Consider the following 15,554-nt stretch of genomic DNA (forward strand, 5'->3'; position numbering starts at 1 on the left):
AGGTCCGTTACACGTTCAGTACCAGTCAGGGGCAACTCAACTTTGATGACAGCCTCGACCCGACTATCAGTGAGCATTTAGTCTCTGCTCTGCTCTGTTTCACTACACTCGTCTATTGCTATTATAGTGTTATGGTCAGCTCATTATTATATGCTGTGTGTATGAGAGAGAGAGAGAGAGAGAGAGAGAGAGAGAGAGAGAGAGAGAGAGAGAGAGAGGTCAGGAGGTCAATTGTTTTACTACGAAGCGGAGGTGGCTCTGGTCAGGTTGGTGTGTGTGTGTGTGTGTGTGTGTGTGTGTGTGTGTGTGTGTGTGTGTGTGTGTGTAATCCACCATGGTCTACTGTTCATACCAGCCAGACGTTCCCCACAGAAAGACCACAGTTCATCTTTCCGATTTGGGGAAGGCCTGAGACCACTCACACACAGCACACAGGAAAGCAAGGTCACAACTCCTGACTGACATTTCGTACCTACTCACTGCTAGATAAACGGGGGCTACACGAAAGGACACACACACACACACACACACACACACACACACACACACACAGTCGGTAGAACGCCTGACTCTTATTCACGTGGTCTCGAGTTCTAGCCTTCTTGGACATCAGCACATTTTCTGGTTGATACTGAGTATTACTCTCCTCCTTGAGCAAGGGGGAGGTGTGTGTCTGTGGTCTCAGCGTTACCCGAAATGGGAAATAACGAGCTCCAAGCTCACTGGTAAGGGTAAAGCAGCTGGCGCCCGCACGTCCATCGCGTGATCAAGACAATGGGTGAATCTCACACACACACACACACACACACACACACACACACACACAGCTTGCTGTAGCTTGTTATTAGAATTTAGAAACACAATATTCATATGTGACTGTATTACAGAAGTAATGGTGTCGGTGTCGACCTGGGGCACTGCTGAAGTTAGTGACTGACTAACAAGAATAGGACTACACAACTATGTTCAAGTTTTTATAGGTAAGGCCTGATATTTGAATTTTAGAAAATAAATAGAAAAATTCCTAAATATTAGAAGAAATCATCGCTGCTGAAGTTGTTGGAACTTAATATAGTAGTAAAGGAATCTGAACTTACCCATCATCACTAAAATTTATGTGATATGCACTAAGTAAAATACAGCTATCAAAGCAATTATACAAATCAAGACCTCTATTGTGTCAAGAAACCCAAAGTAATTATTTTTATTCGCAGGGAATTTTATCATTTCTAAGATTTTTTTTCATATTTGGAAGTCGTGGTCATGCTTGTTATTAACTTTCCTTATTTCAGGTCTGTAGAGGAGCATAATGCCTAAAGTCAAAGCCCATCCACTTCCTTGTCCATTTTGTAAAGTACCAACTTATAGTTTCAGCCAGTATACAAAACACTTGCAGATATATCATGAGCATGAAAAACAAATTTAAAATCAGCTGTCATGATTCAGACTGCAAGAAAACATTTACAAGGGTGTTTCCTTATAATCTATAATAAAAGGAATCATGCAACAAAAGAATTTTGACTATGCAGCAGAAGTTTCACACTCAGAGAAAATAAACAATACTGGGAAAAACAGAATGTGAACATATCGAAGTAAATAATCCAACTGAAAGCAAACGTGGTGAAGATCAAGAGAGCGTTAAAGAGGAGTTTACAATGCATTTTGCAAAGTATTTATCTGTTTAAAAGAAAGACACATGCTACCCGGACAATGTTCAAAGGTCGCTCATTTCGAGCTAGAATTTTTCTGAACTTTTCAGATAATATATACAAGAAAATAATAGATCAGTGTTTTAGAAGAAAATGGAAGTTACCCCAAAATTCCTAAACTTACAAAGCTTTGAAGACTCAGGGACCATTGTTTGATGAGGAAATAAATGCAGTCAACAGTAAGTTCAAACTGAGAAGCTTATATTGCAGCAAACTTTCCTTATGTAAGTCCACAAGCTTTTTATTTATCTGTTCATGACAGAGCGTCCATATATCATTATGTACCAGTAATAGAGATGCTGAAAGCAGTGCTCTCAAGAATAGATGTACAAAGCAAATACAACAAAATGAACATAGTTATCATCACCCTAATGTGTTATATGACACTTGTGATGGTGAGTGCAGTAATACTGTTGACTGCTTATCAAACCCCATCAAACTTCACATGTATATTGATGAATTTGAGATTTGCAATCCAATTGGTTCAAAGGAGGGGAGTATAAATTGACAGCAGTGTATTTTCCAATTGGAAATCTGCCCAAAATTTTAGAAATAAAGAGGACACTATATTTTTATGCCTACTGTTAGGCATAAATTTGAAATTATATGATCCTACGTACCAAAAACTTTTTTCAACCTTTAATAACAGACTTACAAACTCTACAAAATGGCATTGAGTATGATGCAGGCTTCAAGAAACTTAAATTTACAGCCGTGCTAGAGTTCATGTTGGGAGACAATTTGTCGTCCCATGCTGTGGCTGGATTTCAGACAAATTTTAATTCAGGCTCATTCTGTAGGTTTTGTTCTATAAGATATTCTGAGTTCAGGAACACATTATGCATATCTAAATTAAGAGAAAGGAATAGGTTGCCTATGCTCATCAAATAAAGTTCATTGATAAAATGCAGCAGATGCAGCTATATATGGCATTAAGCATAGGTGTGTTCTGTCTCAACTGAACTATTTTACAGTTCCTGAATCATTTCCCTAGATATAATGCATGACTGTCTTGAAGGAATAATTCCCTAACTGTTCAACTTGTTCTCAAAGAACTTTATAAGGAAAATCTTGTTACAGTGAAGGGTTTGAATGAATCCTCCTTCAAACACGGGTTCCTGTGGAGTGATAAGCCTAATTTCTTTAATGACAATTTTTAGTGGAAATGGCAAGATTGTGGGTAAGGTCACAGAAATTAGAGTTGTTTCTAGTTTTGCCCAGCTTGTTGATCTTTCTTCGTGGGTAATTCTGCAGCATGGGATGTTTACATAGCACTGAGGAAATGTATGGATTTTATATTAAGTCCAGTTGTTGAAAAGATCATCTGCCTCATTTAGCGGCCTTATTGAATCATATATCCTGAAATTCAAGAGCACATTTGGTCATAGCAGTTTAATACCTAAACATCATTTTATGATGCACTTCCCTCACAGAGATAGAGAAGTTTGGACCACTGAGAAATTTGTGGTGTATGAGGTTTGAGGCTAAGCACCAATATTTCAAAAAGCTTATTGCAAATACTAGGAATTTCAAGAATGTCACTCATACACTGACTGAACGGCATCAGATGAGAGTAGCTCACGCACTTGCATCATCAATTTTTTGCATGAGGGAAGGAACCGCAATCTGCAGTCATTAGCGTTGATGTAAACAGCTTGCCACAGTCTTTAAAATTAGCTCTTCAAGATAAGATTGGTAAACCACTGTCCAACATTAATACTGTAAATGCTTGAAAGTTGATGGCGTAAGTTACAACACAAATTCAAGTGCTATATACTGACTGCAATGATGAAACTCCTTGTTTGCACAAGTCAAAACACATAGTGGTAGTGGAAAAGGAATGGTATTTTGTCTCAAATTACTGTTGCCCAAGAAATATAATGAAATTGCTCATGCATAAGGAAGTTGAACTTCACGCAGGTTGGATTATTGTACTCCCTGAGTCTTTACTTGACAGTCACATGCACATAACTTACAGAAAAGACAAGGTGACTTATGCTTATTCAACATTTTATGTCACTAAGTACCTTAAAGCTGCAAATTAAGATTATGAAGCGCAAAGTTTCACGAGTCCTTTTTAGCTTCTAATTGCTTTATTTAATTAAAAAGTTACATATATATATGTTGGTCTAGTCTTATTAACTCAGAATGTGACTCCTTCTCTTATTTGATTTATATCTAACTAGACAATGAAATGGAAGGGCAAGACATTATAGACATCAACGAGAAGATGATAGGGAAGCTGATTCCTCCAGTGGGAAAACAACTTCTTCTTTCGGGAGCAGGCTACTTTGAAGGACCCAACTAGTCTTTCAGTGCTGGATACCCAACCTAAAGGTGGAAGAACGTCACAGCCAACTCATGACGCAGTGGAAGCAAGAGCAAGTACTCCAGTGAGCAGTATATGGAGAGCCATCGTTATCATCTCTAACAGACACTTTACTGTCTGATGAGGAGGAAGTGTCTCAGCCACCTTCCACAGTTATCAATGACGAGACCTCTGGTGACCTTTGGAATGATTTGCAGAATTACAAGTGAGCTGCTGATGTTCATGTCAGGTGTAATTTCTGTATCTGCCAAGTGTTCATGTCACCATCAATGCTAGATTCTTGAAGACTTTTTTAGTCCGCCAAGCCATATTAATTAACAGAGGAGTCTTCTAAATCTACCTTTGGTTATTTATGACATTTCAGACTGCCTCTTTTTCCGCCATGCGTAAAGACCCTCTTACAAACAAGAAAAAGTCCACAAGATTACCTGCCTGAACTTCAAACAGAAGAAGAATCATTGAGGTCCTTACATGTGACCTACAAAAGAGGAATATCCTGTAAGTACACACTTTTCGGTGCATTTTCACAATTTTAATTGTCTCTAAAACACACACATCAATCACTAATGAGAGTGTGTGTGTGTGTGTACACATATTATATATATATATAGAGAGAGAGAGAGAGAGAGAGAGATAAATATAGATACACACACACACACACACACACACACACACACACACACACACACACACACACACACACACATATATATATATATATAGAGAGAGAGAGAGAGAGAGAGAGAGAGAGAGAGAGAGAGAGAGAGAGAGAGAGAGAGAGAGAGAGAGAGAGACTAAAGGCCGGTCTACACTATCAGTGGGCACCTGTGGTTTTGGAGTATGGTAACGGCGAGTACCTGGAAAATGATAGTGTAGACGCGAACAACTGAAGCACCATCCCTGACCGCTCGGAGAGTTTCTGCCATGCTTCACCACCATCCCTCGAAACTGATGAGTTGCGTGCTCCAGCACCACAGGTGCCCACTGATTGTGTAGATCGGCCTTTAGATGTTGCTCAGTTGAATATTATAGTTTATAACCTGCATTCTTTTACAAGAGATATATATATAGTACATTCACACTATAAGTACCCCCTTATCTCCATCCAGGACACCTTCAAAACAGGGATACACCAACCTACTAGATGCCCTGTTTAGTGAATATCCACACATTGGAGACCCAGTAAGAATGCATGTTTTTATTAATTTGATGTGCATTTCGCCTGTGTAATCCATGTTCTTATTATTTAATTAGAACACATATAACTCTAAATTTAATGGTTAAACGTAAATAAATGAGTGGCCGTACTAATTTTTTTTTTGTCACTTGCATCAGTGAACGTGTCGTCATGTATGGGCTGTTTGACCGCCAAAAAAGTAACAATCATGCATCTTGCATGACTAATTTGCACTATTCCACAGACACCCAAATCAACAGGAACTGCAGTTATCAAGGAACGATGCTGCAGAACGCTTAACCTCAGACCTTTCTATCATTTCCGACTGGGGAATGAGGAACTTAGTTTTCTTCAATGCCTCAAAAACTCAATTTCTTCATCTACCTACTCGACAAAATCTTCCACACAACTTTCCCTATTCTTCAGTAACACACAGCTGTCTCCCTCACCCATACTAAACAGCCTTGGTCTATCCTTTACCCCAAAACTCAACTGAATTTTCATATCTCATCTCTTGCTAAGACAGCTTCCTCGAGGTTAGGCGTTCTGTATCGTCTTCAGCCGTTTTTCTCCCCAATCAACTGCTTTCAATATACAGGTGCCTTGTCCGCCCTTGTATGGCGTATGCAGGCCATGTGTAGGGAGGTTCAACACACACAGCTCTTTTGGACAGAGTGGATTCAAAGGCTTTCCGTCTCATTAGATCCCCTCCTCTTATTACCTGTCTTCTACCTCTCAAATCTCGCCGCGATGTTGCCTCTCTCTCAATTTTCTATCGCTATTTTCATGCTAAATGCTCTTCTGGACTTTCTAACTACATACCTCCCCGTCTCCCAGGGCCGGGCCTCGCTGTACACTTCTTTCTTTACAAGCTCACTCTTATACTGTCCAGACCCCTTATGCAAGAGTGAACCAGAACCACAAACATTTATCTGTTACTAAGCCGCGCGGTGTTTTAAGGCATGGTAACTGCATATTATTTTTATTATGTCATATTGCACTGTATACATAAAGCCGCTTATCGTTATTTTCATACTTCACACCCATTAAAAAATTAATATGTTAACTCCCACATATTTAATTTGTTGGATATTTCACATTTGTTTATTTTATTTTTTCTCATTTAGTTCCGCCTCCATATTGTGGAGAAATGCCATCACCAAAATAGAAAACATATTAAACATTAAAATCAATTAAACCATAAAGATAAAGTATCTGACACTTTGCTGAACGTTTCACTAATAAATAGACTATTCATGATTCATGAAGGTACAAGGTGAATTTACCAAGCCATAAGATAAAGTTTTGATGTTTTTCTTTTGAGATGCTTTACTTCATAGGTAGGCCTCCCGTGCGCGGAACTACTAATTATACCGTAGTTATTTTGCAATACTTTTGTAATGTGTCTTTCAACAGAAATGTTGGAGGATGTCCCTTCGTACCAAGATGAAAAACATTCGAGTGCCACTAACATCACACAACACTGAAAATTCTTAAAGAAAAATTTGGCTGTCCAGTAACAGGAGGTCGGAAAAGTACGGCATTGTCAGAAAAGGAAGAAGTTCAACCACGCAAGAAAAGGCAAAAGCTCAAGGTGTGGATTAAGAATTTTATCTTCTTAGTATTGTTTGCATAGTTATGACACCGGCTGCATATGTGCTTGCTGATGATGATGACGATATGTCTTAGAACTATCACTGAAGTTTTTCTGATAAAGTTATTTTTTTCCAGGTTGATTTGGAGGACATGAAGATGATGAGGTGACTACACGCGCCTACATAGATGCAGTGAATGCAGAATTGAGAAAAGGGTCACCTGATATTGCAGTGATTGCTGTAAAAATGGACAGAACATTTGTCTACCGTTGGAAATGGATCAACGATCAACGTTTGTCAGTGGCTGACATCATCTCAGAGTTTCCAGCCCTGATGCTAAGAAATTTTTTGAGTTTTCAAAATCTTTGTTGTCTTTTTCGATGTTAAGGGTTGTGCTATATGACGAGCTATGTTATTATCTGTCGCTGATGAATTCATTATTATTTATGAATAATTTTATAACATATTTCAGTGAAAGCATCAGACATTTTATTCATATATATGGTGCAGAGGCCATGCACTTAACGACAAAAATACTATGTTTTAACACCAAGATGTTTCAGCTTGCAGGGAAGCTGAACGACATGGTATTTTGAAGCCCTTGAAAACTCTTACCTCCAACTCCATACATCACTACTTGAGTTGATGAAGTATACCAAGTCCTGTTGCAAAGGTTACAAAGAGTACTTCTCAAAATACCAAGAGGACTTGGACAGCAGTCTGAATGAAGATAAAAGAATCGGTAAATATTTATTTCTTTCTTTAAAGGTGAACGTGATAACAATAGTCATTATTTTTAAAGATAAAGGTGATAATTTTATTTGTCATTAATAGGTGGTCAGTAGAATTATGTCACAATCACGTCAAAAAAATTATCTTTATATACTTGGTTATAGTGCCCAGACATACTAGTCGTAACTACTTTATCAAAGTTTTCTTTTTATTCTTTCGTTGAGTGTTTTTATTTCTATTGTGTCGGGAACTTTTTCCCAGTTGGGATACCACGAGTTAGTGTCTCCAGCTGTCCCTTCTCAGGCACCTTTCAGCATATTCCGTTCCTTGCCTGCTCTCTCTCTCTCGGGTTATCCTTATTCATTATTATCACGTGTCCATACCATCTCGACGAGCTGCACTTAACCCTTTCAACCACTTGATAATCTCCCACTGCTGTTCCACCTGTAAGAAAAATCCACTTTCTGCTGTGACCTCTTACCTTTTTTGAATAATAAGGTTTAATGATTCATGGTAAATATGTTTGCAGTTGGCTTAGATAGTTTTTAGTCATTGTTCTATTACCACCCATGACCTACACAAGAATACACAAGGATGAAAGGAGACTACAAGTTGCCGGTCGGCCTATATATACACATGACGGCTCCTAATGGTGAATCATTCATCATATTCCCATCCATAAATTTATCTAATCTCCACTTGGACTTCAGCTGTGTTCAAAAGATTTAAATTGCTACTGTTTTAGTTAGTTTACATCACTCATCAACCGCCCTATTGTAAACCAAGCTGAACCTATTTCCTAGCTGAGCCCAAAACTATCTAGGATATACCAATTACAACGTGTCCTAACATCTGTTTTTATTATCAGAACTTTATATTCTCTATTAATGTCCGTAACACACAGTAAAATTTATTCAAACACTCAGCCCTTTAAAACTATCACAAAACCTCTTTACCGTTTACCATTTAGTATTATTGTATTTATTTACGATTAACTTCACAGAATGTGGCCTGCAGTTTGCTGTGCAACTTCTGCCATCGCTTTTTAGAGAGGATGCGACGTATCTACTCGCTGATTCGAATGAGGTAATTTACTGTATTTTTATACATTGTATTTATGGTATGCAACTATTACTAAGAATATATTTCATCAGCTGCCTTAAAATAAAAAAATTCTCCTGCTTTTTCTGTGCATGTGATGTCAACAGAACGTATCATACGGCAATGGCTTTTTCCGACAAAAACGAATTCTGCTAAGTCAGAAAAGGATCGAAGATTATATTTGTTTTCTCCTACTGGGCATTGTGCCAGTATAGGTGGCAAACAAGTTCATTAATTTCATAGTTGCTATTATACTTAAGTGACTCGCTAAACAAACTTTTCCCGCTCTCTTTGGTTCAGTCGTTTGACATAGATGGTCCTTCTTTCCAGAATATCAAATCTCCAGCTCCAGTTCTTACCTGTGAAGGAGGCGAATACCAGCTTCACATCAACGGGGCACCTCTTCTGGCAACAAAATCATCAAAGTTTACAAATGCTTTGGAAGCTCTGTTTCAGTCATATTGGGTATTTTCGTTGGAATACCCGAAGGAAATAGAAAAGACGTTACTGTTCTTAGAGTCATACATATTTCAACACAATACACTACCTGCATGTGTCTCTACTTGGGCAAAAAAGATTGGTATGAAGTTATAATTTTCTTCACTAACTTATAAAAGACTGAATTTACTTTATCAATGCCATACATGACTGATAATTGGCGTTATTTTTTATTTTATTTTTTATTTTTTTTAAAGATAACCAAGTGCCATAGGAACAGGGTCAGGGATGTGTCAGAGGGCATGAGAGAAATTCACTTTCTTTTCGGTATCCAATATCAAACCTTTAACACTGCCCGACAGAAATCCTTTGTGTTTCAAAGTTTTCTACATATGTTATTGCAAATTTACTAAAAGAACTCTTCTTTCAATAGTAATTACATGTAACTTGTCTTACTCACTGTTGTCTATTTTATGGTTTTTAGAATAGCAAATTTATTTCAAGGACATGTTCTTTTCAGAGTAATTAAGAATATCATATTTTTTTCTTTTATTTAAAAGCTCTACGTTTAAAGACAAAGAACACTTTACTTTACATTTTTGTCATGCTCAGCCGCAAATGTAGAACTTATCTCTCATTGGCTCATATAGGTTAAATAAATGCTATGTGGTTATATGGCATTGATTTTCACGTATAAATTTTTTCATGAAATGATATATAATATATATATATATATATATATATATATATATATATATATATATATATATATATATATATATATATATATATATATATATATATATATATATATATATATATATATATATATATATATATATATATATATATATATATATATATATATATATATATATATATATATATATATATATATATCACTGCATGTGTGTGTTACATGTGCCTGATATCTATGATGTTATTGATGTGCCTTATACTAATTTCAAATAGCCATAAAAAGTATGTACACCAATATTCTAGTATATATATATATATATATATATATATATATATATATATATATATATATATATATATATATATATATATATATATATATATATATATATATATATATATATATATATATATATATATATATATATATATATATATATATATATATATATATATATATATATATATATATATATATATATATATATATATATATATTTTTGGTGTCTTCATGTCATCTGTATACTGCGTGTAGCTGTGTACAACTTTAATCTATTTTCTATATTTTTATGCCTTATAATTATACTTATAAACGTCTGTAGAAATTATAATAAACTTTTCAACTGAAGTCCTCTTGTGATACCTAATCTGTAGCCATATATAAGGGTATAATGGATTAAGGTACGATGGTATATATATAGCCTAGAATACCCTGCAGCAGGGTATCTTTTGCCTTGGATATACCCCGATGTAAAGGTATTGTAAATATATGTTATACCCTTCATAGGGGTATTGTGTTAAGGGTATATCACATTTCTAAAATACCCCAATAGGGTCTACTATTTCGAACACCAGATATACCCTATGTCTACCCTTTTTATACCTTTAATTTTTTACAGTGAACCTGAATCTGCCCAAAAAATAAGTCAAAAGGAAATAACTATATATAATTATTGGCTTCAGCCACCGACGACTTGGAGCCTGAGGAAATTATGAGAAAGGGACAACTGAACCTTACCAAGCGGCGGAAGGTGCAGGGAGCTTTTTGCCACTTACGGTAGGGTTCCAACCCTGACATAAATTAAGGAACATTTCAAGATTGAAGTTACCTTTCATAAAGAAGAAATAAATAAATTAGAGATCCAAGAGAGAGAGAGAGAGAGAGAGAAGTTGCGACTAGCTGAAGAGTTCTGGGAGTCCGTCAAAACTGAACAAGCCGACAGGCTCAAGGCGCTTGTTGTACGGCATGGGCTACGCGCAAGAACAGCTCCTCGCAGCAGACGACAGTGAGTATAGAATTTTGTCAACGAATCGATCTGCTTATAAATGTGCTAAAGTTAATGCATACATAAGAATGTACTCATAAACTAATTGCCGTTTATATATTTCAGACACCCGTGTACAATGGCAGGATGCAGCGGAAGAAGTATCAACATTAGACGGCACATTAGTCAGTGTCATAGATACTTGACGGTAGACGAGCAAGCAAAGCCCATCTGCAGGTATAAGAACTTACAACAACATGTCAAGTCAATGAGCACCAAAAAACCTTCAACCAAAAAACTACAGGTGCAACTGTCAAAAACTACCCAGAAAGGGAATGTAGTCTGTGTGATAAGAGGGTGAAACGGTTGGATATACATGTAGAAAAAGTTCACCGGCTTCAAAGAAAATCACAGGACTTCATCAAAGTAATGCGGCAATCTCTGGTTCTACCAGATGAAGTTGAGAAAATACAGCCGGTGAAAGTGGCAGGAGGAACAATGGTAATTACACTGAATGATGGAGTAAAGGCGTTTCTCCTACACTTTGAAGACTGCTTGAAGAAGAATTGTTATCTGATTGACAGCTCCAGGCGGGCGCATGTGCGGATGGTGAACGACGTTCTCACCCACCAAATCAACTATGAGGTCCTGACCACTCTCAACGGCCCAGCGATTTGCAAGTTGTTTGATAATATGGATATAACTGAACCTCCTCTGGGATTCCTAGAATTAAAGAATGTATTGAATGTGAACACCATTCGTAATTTTATCGAAACTTGCCAGCGAGCGGTAGATTGCCTCGCCTTGTCCGACCTAGAAATATATCAAACAGATGACCAATAAAACAGCGACTACAAAACGCATCAAAGTAATGAGAGGTATGTAAACCTATCTATGTGTTGTTTGCATATCTTTGCTATATTTATCTGTTTGTAATACATATTGGTAAATATATAATTTTCTCCCCCAGTAAAACTACGGAAGGAGGAAACAATTGAAATGGGCCAAGCTAGACGCCAAAAAGAGAGGGAAAATGTGACGCTGAAAGTCATAGGAAGGATCATGACCTCAGCCTACGTCAACAACACGTTAGACATTGCCAGGCAATATCTTACCGATCCTGCCTCCAGACCCGCGACTATGACAGACATCACCAGCCTGAGAGACGTCCTCATTACCACGATGATGATTAAAATTCTCAGGCGCCCAATGGAATTTGCAGAATTTGCGCTGGCGGAGTACCTGGAGATGAAAGAGAGGAAGGACCCAAAGACTGGTGTTGCAGATTACATTGTGCAGATTGGACGACACAAAACTGCAACACAAGGTATGTACTGCTGTGGTTTATATCATAGAGTATCAAATGGTGTAGGAAGACCTGAAAAAAAAATATCCTCATGAGGGTATAACCTAGTGTTTTCTTCCAGGTCCCGCACTCATTTTTATGAATCAAGCTGAGAGGCAGACACATGAGCCTCATGTAATTTACTACCAGCCACAGGTAACAACCTGCACTTCTCCCAAATGCTATATATTCCCAAACCGAATACAAATGACCGGTACTTCCTGCTGCTCGAAGTTGGCTTTCTCAAACTTGAGCCGAATGATCTGTAAAGTAGCGCTCAAAGCCGCAGCAGGGAGTAAGATAACTTCCCGCATATGGCGCCGGTCCCAAATTTCACCACTGTGGGAGAAAAATCAGGATCCAACTGGGAGGCACAAAGTGGCCACTCAGTTTTGCCATTCTCTGGAAAAGGCCATGTTACTAAGGGCAGAGCGACAAGATAGAGCCTGGAAGAATGTGGTGAGCACCCTCACGGCACTCAGGGCCGAAGCTGTCGCCACCGACACAGAGACGTAAGTAATCTGCACGTATTTAACTTTAAGATACGAAAACAATTGGTCAAGAATCATACTGATTATACCCATACGTAATGTTCTGTTTCATTTTATACGTAGAGCTCCAGCTGGCGATGAGGAGCCGCAGGAACAACGCCCTGTGCCCTCTGTGGAGCTCGCTAACCCTTCAGACAAGGCTGGCGATGAGGAGGGCCGCTCTAGGGAGACAGACAGATTCCTGGTGCCCGATGCCCCCTCTAAACCACAAGGGAAGCAACCTGATGTCAGTGAGCAAGGGTGAGTAGAAGCAACTCATGTAATGCGAGTATCATGAACATAGCTGTGTGTAATAAACAAAGCAACGTGCAGCTGTTCAGGCCTAAGAGAAGTCTCATTTTCAGAAGTGTCACCGTGTCATCTGGAAGCGACTTTCCAGACAATATCAGCGTGATTTCATCCTTGGGAACCACCACTATGTTCTCTGTACTCCATATTGACACTGAGGATATGGCAGAGGCAATGCCATTAGACACCGCCAAAAAGTTCAAAGACATTACATGCGCTATGAAGACGTGTAATAGGAGTAAGAGACCGGATTCCGTGATGGTACTGTGGAGGAGGTTCGATACATGGTCGAAAGGGACTCCACGCCCCTGGTCGGCTGAAAACCTTAGATACAAACATAAATATATCAAAAGTGCAAAGGCTTCCCTGAAAAAAATGTAAAATCCCACAAGTTCAAAAGGGAACTTTAGTATATATTTTAGTATAGGCATAAGTTTATTTTTTTAAGTTATTAGTCTGGATTAAGTGTAAAGTTAAAAAAAAAATATTGTTTGCATATAAAAATGTTAAAATAATAGTAACGTGTGCCTCATGTAACCTCCTACAAGGACCAATGTGTACTAGAGCCTAGATTTAGGTGTAGCCATGATAATGTGTTAGGTTAACCTAATTGTTTAATAAATATAGCATAATATATTTGTTTCTCTTTCCTCATTGTCCATTCTCTTAATTCATCTCATCTCATCATCATGCTAACCAAACTTTTCTATCTACAGGGACTGGCACGGCTCTGGGGCTTTTTCCCACCTTGTGTGTAGCTCGATATATGGAAAATATATTCTGTAACCCTGTAACCTTCGGGGAGTTTTAGCCACAAGGATGCTTACCAGTTAGCAGCCCCGCTTATTTTGACGATCCCTGTGCTGGGCTAAACAGCGCAGGGGTACGTCTTACGAGTCAAACCTTTCTCTCGACAGGCTTCTTTCCCCACCATAGCAAGGGGCGCCCTGTACCTTCAGCTCTTTGGAGTTTGAAGAAAACTAATGATGTGTGTAAGTGTATCAAATAATCTTCCAAATAAGGCTTGTGGTTCCGTCACGCAACCTGATGACGTACACCTTAACCACGAGCCTTGTACACTCTTTGTGTATCATTTGCTAAAACATTATCGGTTTTCATGGCCATCCTTATCACATGAAGGGACGGCCACACTACCTAAAAATGAATGTGCTGGCTGCCAACGCGATTCAAAACAATGGAACTCGTGCTTGCTACTTAGGCAAGCATGATATGTTCCCTAAAAGACTTAGTGATGAGACTTTTCCGAAAATTTATCACTCGTACAGAGACCGAAAAGCCACAAAATGGGGCGTAGGTAATGATATTGAGTATCACATTATCCTCCTTATAAAGCATTTGAATTGTTCATTTTAGCAACAGAGGGAAACAAGGAGGGCAGGAGGGTCAGGAAAAGTACCTACCCGTAATACACATACCCTTACACGCATTGGGGAAGAAAACTATAAATGTAAAAAATGTGGAAAATATTCACCCAGAAGAGTACCATTGATGCACACACCCTTACACACATTGCTGTAGAAAATGAAGAGTATAAGGAGCGTGGGAATGCATCCGGAAGAGTATTTACCCTAAGTACACCTACACACATTGGGGTAGAAAACTATGAATGTAATAAAATGTGGGAAAACATTCACCCAGAAGAATACCCTTGAGGCACACTCCCTTACACTCACTGCTGTAAAGAACAATGCATGTAAGGAGCGTGGGAATGCATCCGGAAGAGTATTTACCCTACGTACATACACAAAATATTCATGAATAAGCCGAGATTTCATGCTAACATGATCGGAGCGTTACGGAATAACAATTATACCTTCAAATAACTTCTAACTCCGCCTCTTGGTAAAAAATATTGTTAAAAATTTGTCTAAAGACGGCTTCAATCGCTTTCAAACTTGATCCAGAATATAATGACGTTAACGTTAACTCTTAACATGAGCCCACAGGGCTCTTGTTAAGAATCGATAGACTATAGCGTGTTAATATATAGATAACAAAAGATTCATATGGGGTTATCTGGAGTTAAGGCTTAGGTTTTAATGTGTAAATATGTAGGGCGAGAGAGAGAGAGAGAGAGAGAGAGAGAGAGAGAGAGAGAGAGAGAGAGAGAGAGAGAGAGAGAGAGCCATACCCTAATATATAATTTTAAGATTTGCCACGTAGGCAACCAACCGTTTTTTCATTATTTATAGAATTATAATCAATAATCATATAATATCCTATACTTTAATATAATACGTGCTTCCTTTTATGAGTAAGTACTAAATAAAATCTGAAATTCAAAAGATATACTCTCTCTCTCTC

At 38.0% G+C, this 15,554-nt stretch overlaps 3 long non-coding RNA genes across 3 annotated transcripts; all 3 read left to right on the forward strand.

Annotated features, from left to right (window-relative positions):
- The first annotated feature begins 4,481 nt into the window (after window positions 1–4,481).
- On the forward strand, window positions 4,482–6,701 carry LOC126989165 (uncharacterized). The gene is made up of 3 exons (XR_007742957.1): window positions 4,482–4,536; window positions 5,148–5,220; window positions 6,632–6,701. It is a non-coding gene; the product is annotated as an uncharacterized LOC126989165 (long non-coding RNA).
- A 776-nt stretch (window positions 6,702–7,477) lies between these two features.
- On the forward strand, window positions 7,478–9,180 carry LOC126989162 (uncharacterized). Its single transcript, XR_007742953.1, has 3 exons — window positions 7,478–7,552; window positions 8,546–8,628; window positions 8,974–9,180. It is a non-coding gene; the product is annotated as an uncharacterized LOC126989162 (long non-coding RNA).
- Window positions 9,181–12,835: 3,655 nt separating this feature from the next.
- Window positions 12,836–13,383, forward strand: LOC126989163 (uncharacterized). Its single transcript, XR_007742954.1, has 3 exons — window positions 12,836–12,902; window positions 13,005–13,181; window positions 13,286–13,383. It is a non-coding gene; the product is annotated as an uncharacterized LOC126989163 (long non-coding RNA).
- The last annotated feature ends 2,171 nt before the right edge of the window (window positions 13,384–15,554 follow it).

This window comes from Eriocheir sinensis, unplaced genomic scaffold (assembly GCF_024679095.1).
Source record: "Eriocheir sinensis breed Jianghai 21 unplaced genomic scaffold, ASM2467909v1 Scaffold1081, whole genome shotgun sequence".
In the NCBI taxonomy this organism is placed as follows: Eukaryota; Metazoa; Arthropoda; class Malacostraca; order Decapoda; family Varunidae; genus Eriocheir; species Eriocheir sinensis.